We start from the raw sequence: 7,789 nt of genomic DNA on the forward strand, positions 1-7,789 counted from the left end.
AGGATCATCCTGTTGTTTGTCGATTGCCTCGAGCAGGCACCAGTAACATCTCCTTCGTCCTAGCCCTGAGATTTTAAAGTGCCATATTCAAGTCTCTTTCAGGGTTACGAAAATGAGACCCATCATTGTCACTGGCATTTGGCATATTTGGTACACCACGGGGAGTTTGCCAGACTCTGCTGTGCGGGCAGGTTACATTCGGTAGCCTGCCAGGTTGTCCAAAGTAAGAATGAGAGAAGATGTCGTGCAGCTTCCATTTAGAAATGTCATAAAATCGTTTCTCGGCCTTTTGGCTAAGATCAAGTGTAGAAATGTTATAAAAATTACATCATCAAGGTTTTAGGCTTTCTTTTTTTTTTTTTGAAAGCGAGGCAATAAAGTGAAATGCTAACAATACTGACAACTGTTTTACAAGATTCTACCAATCCCATGCTTAACAGAGCAGGCCAATTAGTCTAAAGGGAAAATATTTGAAATTAACTTTCAGTTAGTTTTTCTCCCCATTCCCCACAGGCATCCAAACACTATTCCCAGTCTATATATATAAGCAATCTATAGCTAAGAAGTATCAGTGAAGTGACTTTTTTAAGGGCAAAGAAATAGGCTTGATGTTCTAAAAATACTATTTTATTTGGGAGGTGAGTGGTAGGGTAACTCCACCAAATTCCTCAATTCCTGGTGTTCAGGAGGCTATGTGGTGTCAGGAATTAGATCCAGAGTCCAGTGCATGCACTCCATCTTTTGAATGATCTTTCTGTCCCCTAAAATTTTAATTATTATTTTTTTTATTAAAATTTTTTTAATAGTGAGACATCATGAGGTACAGTTGCAGATTTACACATTTTTGTGCTTGGGTTTTAATTATACAATGATCAAAGACCCATCCCTCCACCGGTGCCCATTTCCCACCACCACGGATCCCAGTATCCCTCCCCCCCCCCCATCCCACCCTGCCTCTGTGGCAGGGCATTCCCTTTTGTTCTCTATCTCTTATTGGGTGTTGTGGTTTGCAAAAGAGGCAATGGGTGACAATCATGTTTAGTCTCTAGTCTACTTTCCGCATGCTTTTCTCATCCTGGGAGAATCCTCCCAACACCTTTTTTCTTTCCCTTTTTCAATTTTTTTTTTAGGATTTTGCTTTGCTTTTTTTTGTTGTTTTGGCCATTCAGCTGTGCTCAGCACTGGCTCCTGGCTCTGCACTCAGGGATCACTCCTAGAAGGCTCAGGGGACCACATGGGGTACAGGGAAATAGAACCTGGGCATGCCGAGTGATAGGCAAGCGCCCTCCCTATCTACAATTCTACTGCTCTGGTTCTGGTGCCTGGGATTTGTTCAGTGGTATAAAGCCCCTAGAATGCTTTATAGTATGTCCCAGATATGAAGCTACAGCATTCAACTATAGAATTGTTTCTTAGCAGAGAGGGAAACTCAATCCGCCCTCCTCCAAGGGACCCTGGTGAGGACAGTAAAAGAAACAGTAAAAAATACTAAATGCTCAAAAGGCAACAGAGACTGAGAAGTGGTCTTCAGTAGGAAGATTGCAATGGAGGAGTGTGTGAAAGAATGGGTTTTGGGATGGGGGAGGCTATGCTAAGACAATAGTGGAGGGAAGTAGACACTCTGGTGAGGGTGTGATGCTGAAACATTTTATGCAAAACCCTTACAATTCACTGTATTGTAAATCACAGTAACTAAATTAGGAATAAAAACCTCATGGGTAAATACATCTTCAGTTATTTTTAAATGTTTTCAGTACATATTTGTCATTTTAAAATTTAAATGCATATAATAAAAAGTGAAATACAGTAAGGCTGCCAAAGAAAATCATAAATTCTGTCTTATCCCTTTACACTGTCATTACACTTAATATTTTATGGTTCTAACACATCTTTTGGTCTAACACACCTTTTTAAATTCCGAAGTAATGTGCTTATTAGTTATTACCTCTATTACTTTTATTTGCAAATATTATGCTATATTTATTGGCTCTATTTTATAAGAATTCAACAATACTGTGCTTATTCCCAATATTTATATATTTATTATTATCTCAGTTCTTATTGATTTTGAGACTTAAATATAAATGTAAAATTTTACATCATATAAATATAATGCTTATACCATTTTTCTTGTTTTATCAACTTCAGATGCTCAGCTATGTATTCTCTAAAGAGAGAAAATTAGTATTCCTACCCCTATATTCACGCCACCTCTTCCTTCCAACTCCTAGCACCTGTCAGCCATACTTTTATACTGCATTTTCAGTGATAACATTAACACTACCTTCTAAAATTAAAGATAACACATTTTGCACATTGCTTATAAATTGACACTAAAAGTTCAATACAGATAGCAATGCTACAGATAGCATTAGTATCATCCTCTCAATCTTATTATGCAAAATATGCTAATATGCTTTAGGATGTTTCCTTTCCTGAAATATCTAATGTAATTGTCTTGTGTTACATGATGGATCATTTCCCCAGAATATATCTTATGTGGTTTCACTTTTCCTATACTCATTTAATTTCTCAAAATTAAATGTCCGTTATATTTTACCATGAATTTATGCTTTAATTTTTAATAGGATTCCTTTATACTTGGGAATTAAAAAATATTCACTATATCCTCATATCTTTTCAGAGTAATCATACAATCACATGGAATTTCCCTTCCTCCTGCTCCTTTTGAAATTTTTTTCAGGCCTTCTGACATTCCACTACAATCAGATTTTTGTGCTCTCCCTTTATCTCCTTTGCAAGGTCATTGTTCTGGGGATTCAAGAGCTCCTTGATTGGATCTTCTTTTTCTTAGATTCCATATTTTCTTCTTTTTCATTATCTCCTTACTTTCCTGGGATGTGTTTTCAATTAACTTACTCAGATGAGGTATAGAGATGATAACATTTTGGAGCTATATCATGTTGAAGAATTCATTTTATAACAACACTGGACAAAATTTGGCAGATTATAGAATTCTATTTCAAAATAATCATGTCTGGGCTCAGGCCCTTGTCTTACATAAATCAGATCCCAGCTCAACCTGTCATTGTATATGGTCCTCTAACACTTCAAGGGCTGATTCCTAAGCACAGTGGATGTGGCCAACTCCTCTTCCCCCAGTAATCATATCTCACTACTTTGAAGTTATTTTTCAATTAGTTTCTCATTTATAAAGCTCTTAAAGACTGAGGTCAGTCTCTAAATCATTCTCCTGTAGGGAAGTTTTCTTTCTTTTGGTTATGTTCACTTCTGAGTTTTGGGGTTGTTTTTGTTTTTTAAATTGAATCACTGTGAGATACAGTTACAATGCTGTTTCTGGTTGGGTTTCTGTAACACAGTGTTCCAATACCCTTCCCCTCTTCAGTATACATTTTCCATCACCAATGTCTCAGTTTTTCTCTCACCGTCCCTGCACTCCCATCCATAGAGGCAAGTTCGCTCTCTCTCTCTCTCTCTCTCTCTCTCTCTCTCTGCATTATTGTTTGCAATATAAGTACTTAAAGATTATCATGTTAGTTCCTTTACCTACTTTCAGCACAGACTTCTTATCCATAATGACCATTTCCAACTATCATTGTTATGGTGGTCCCTTCTGTATTTTAACTGCTCTCTTCCCCATCACTTGAGGTAAGTTTCCAACCGTGGCCAGTCCTCCTTTGCCCTTGTTTCTATTGCCCTTGGGTATTAGTCTCAAACTATTTTTTTCATATTCCACAAATGAGAGCAATCATTCTACATTTGTCGTCCTCCTTTTGCCGCATTTGACTCAATATTGTACTCTTCATATTCATCCATTTTTAACCTAATTTCATGACTTCATTTTCCCTAAAAGGTAAAGGTAAAGGCCCTCCCGTTGATCGTCGATTTGCTCAAGCGGGTCCAGTAACGTCTCCATTGGAGACTTTGTTGTTACTGTGTCTGGCATATCGAATACTCTCAGTAGCTTGCCGGGCTCTCCGAGAGGGGCGGAGGAATCGAACTCGGGTCGGCCATGTTGGCCGCTTGTAAGGCGAACGCCCTACCTGCTGTGCTATCGCTCCAACCATTTTCCCTGGTGAGAGTTTTTTCCTTCTAATATTTTAAGATTTCTCACTTTTTAAACTTTGTATTCTGTTATTTTCCCCTTTTAACTATCTCTCAAATACTACTATTCAAATTTTATTCTCTTGATTGTATTTTTAATATTCAACAGTTTATTTTTTCTTAGCTATTTGTTCATTTACTTTTTTGCCTTGGATCTTATTTTATAGATGTAATAATATCCTCCAGAATTTCTGACATAACATTAAAAGTACAAAAATAGTCTTTCCTGTCATTTTGACGCAACTCCTTGCTCATTGTTGTCTTTTGTGTGATGGCATCTTTCACTAAGGTCTCACAATTCTGTTTCTATCCAAGGATAAACATGAAGGATTCATTGGTTATTCAAACAAGTGGTTTTATTATGCTTTTGTGATATGGCTCTTTACCCTCTGGGCTTCTCTCTAAATGGAAGACTGACAGGTTCAGTGCTCTGAGAAAAGTTTATAAATTGCTAAATTTTATTCAGACTGTGAGTCAGTGGTGAGCCTTCAGAATTCCCATACGCAAGAAAGAAAAGGATCAGACTCTGGTTTAACTAACACTGACTATAGTTCCCACTGGAGAATTTAGCTATTCCAGGTATTCAGTTTATTTAAGAAAGAATTTCCAATTTGAAGGTCCAATGTTAAAAGTTGATAAAGTAATTCTAATCTCTGAAACTTCTAACTTCAAAGCTAGTAACTTCTTGGAAGGGCAGATGCCATTTTCTTTAATAAATACATCTAAAAGATTTAATATCCCAGAAATCCATTAAAATCTCTCTCCTTTCCTAATATTTTTTGCTACTCTGAGTTTGTCATTTTTTTGTCGAGTAGTCACTTTTAAAAAAATGTAAATATTTTAATTGCTGGTTTATTATGCGAAGCAGGTTGCTTTGATTCTGCAGACTAGAATATATTAGAAGACCTACTTTCTAAGAGAGGAACAAAAACTTGTGTCTTTGGAATACATGAAGAGCCTCAAACCGTTAGTTCAGGGTCTTGACGAAGAAGTCTGACCATCTCTTAGGTGGGCGGCCACTTGTTCTTTTGACGTCCCGTGGAATCCAGTCGGTAACGACTCTAGTCCAGTGATCGTCTCCAAATAGCATTACGTGTCCAGCCCATCTGATTTTCGATGTCTTGGCAAACGAGACAGCATTCCTGATTCTCGATCGTCGAGGAGGTCGGAACTCTGGATTTCTTCCCTCACTTGAGTGAAGCCTAATACTCCAAGCATACCTCTTTCGATTCGTCTTTGGGAGACCCAAATAGCGTTTCCTGTTTTTATAGGGCCTAGGTCTCTGAGGCCTTTGTTAATGCAACGTTTATGTTAACATTATGTTACTTTAATGTTAAAGTCGAGTTGAAGAGATGTGCCTGGAGCCGGAGGTTTTTCATAATAAAATATCTTATCACTTATTTTACATAATATGAGAGTGTAGTGGTCTTTGACATTTCCTTTTCATAAGGGATTGGGAAGCAAAGCAATCTACAACCTTTCTTATCTCAAAAGGTCTTGTGTTAAAATTTCCCGTTTCTTTCTTTTAGTAAAGTACAAATTCCTGGGTGGATAGATCACTTATAATTGTTTATGAGGACTCTTTCCGCTGTATAAATCATTTTATTCCCTGTATATTGATGTGTCTTTTCCCTGTATTTTGATCAAGGACTCAAAAAAATAAGATTTAAGAATGTATCAAATGATTCAATAAATAAATATGTTAAGAACCTACTGTGCTCGGGGGTTTAATTAGACATTTATATAATGTATCCTCAAACAGTTTAACAAATACTGCTATGATAAATTTTTCAGAAAAATTTCTGAATTTGTGATCCTGGTTTGTAGAGGTTTTTAGCATTCTATAGAAGTGGAATTGATGTCCATCAAGTAGCTCATAGTTTCAACTGATAAAACCAAACTTGAACTAAATAATTCTATGTATTGCTTCCATTAAGTATGGATTTCCCAAAATACTGACTGCAGGTAAATCAAATAGCGTCAAATACAAATCCTAGAGCCAAGATGTTTGCAAATTTTTTTTTTCGCTTTTTGGGTCACACCCGGTGTTGCACAGAGGTTACTCCTGGCTTTGCACTCAGGAATTACTCCTGGTAGTGTTCAGGGGGCCATATGGAATTCTAGGAATCGAATCCTGGTCAGCCACATGCAAGGCAAACGCCTTAGCCCTACCCACTGTGCTATCACACCAGCCTCTGCAATTTCTATGAGATAAAATCATTATCTAAATCAGGTTAACATAAGGAGGAATGGAAAGCTATAATAATAGGTACAATGAAAGACATAGCAAAAAAGTAAGAGGTGCATCTGGGAGGTCAGAGCTCTATGTAGCAGAAACTATTTGATTTTGGATTTGAAGACAAGAGAGTGGTTGTGTGTGTGTGTGTGTGTGTGTGTGTGTGTGTGTATGTTTATATGTGTGTTTATATGCTTATATTTTATATAAACACATATATTTTATTTATATGTGTTTATATGTGTGTTTATATGTTTATATTTTCCTACAATTTGTGTTCTGTATTTCTGTGCAGGGCTGGAGCAATAGCACAGTTGGTAGGGCATTTGCCTTGCATGGGGCCCACGCGGCCAACCCGAGCTTGATTCCTCTGCCCCTCTGGGAGAGTCTGGCAAGCTGCTGAGAGTATCTCGCCCGCACAGCAAAGCCTGGCAAGCTACCCGTGACGTATTCGATATGCCAAACACAGCAACAATTGTCACAATGGAGACGTTACTGGGCCCACTTGAGCAAATTGATGAACAACAGGAGGGCATTGCTACAGTGCTATTTCTTTGCAGTGAAATGTTACACATGAAATGTATATATTATAATTATGTGATTAAAAATGTAAGATTACTTTTTATTTTTTTTTCTATTTTGGGTCAAACCCAGCAATCCTCAGGGGTTCTTCCTGACTCTACACTCAAGAATAACTCCTGGAAGTGCTCAGGGGGCCATATGGGATGCTGGGCATCAAACCCAGGTCAGACACATGCAAGGCAAATGCCCTACACGTTGTACTATCTCATCGGCCCTAATGATTACTTTTTTATTCATAAAATTCTCCCCAGTGCTCTTCATATATTAAATCGTCAAATTTCTTCACTTTCAGAAATGACCTCTCTCATGAATGCTAATTATTCTCTGATCTCTTGCCTTCTTTTGTGGAAGGTTCATAAGTGTCATGATAATATACAACTCCTTATATGAGCTCAGTTTTGCCTGTTGGTGTTTATTTATAATGCTACACATAGTCTTCTATAATTTGTCTTATAATTGACTCTAGTACTAATTCATGCAATTGTAATTTATTGGCATGTATATTTGAGTTGTTATGGTTGATTCATTTCTGTTACAAATAGCACTACTATTAAACATGTTTGTATATGACTTGTAGCGGGACTCTATTTTGAACAGTATTATTTTATACTTTTACTAAGTAAATAATGCATGCTTGTGAGATAACAATCAAAACAATTGTCAGTATTGTTATTGTGAAATAACAAAATCTGAAATTGTATCAGTTAGGAAACAACTATTAGCACTGTTGGATGAGCCATCGTATATTTCATTATTACTAGGTCATTTTATATTTGTCACTTCAAGGCTAAAGGAGATATCTCTTGGAAACATGTATATTCACAACTAATAAATATAGAATGACATCATTTGGAATATCTATAAGAAATTATACATTTATTTTTA

General features: G+C 36.8%; 1 pseudogene; it reads left to right on the forward strand.

Annotated features, from left to right (window-relative positions):
- Positions 1 to 273: 273 nt before the first annotated feature.
- On the forward strand, positions 274 to 419 carry LOC130030925 (uncharacterized; annotated as a pseudogene).
- The last annotated feature ends 7,370 nt before the right edge of the window (positions 420 to 7,789 follow it).

The sequence above is a fragment of the Sorex fumeus genome, unplaced genomic scaffold (genome assembly GCF_029834395.1).
Source record: "Sorex fumeus unplaced genomic scaffold, SorFum_2.1 ptg000044l, whole genome shotgun sequence".
In the NCBI taxonomy this organism is placed as follows: Eukaryota; Metazoa; Chordata; class Mammalia; order Eulipotyphla; family Soricidae; genus Sorex; species Sorex fumeus.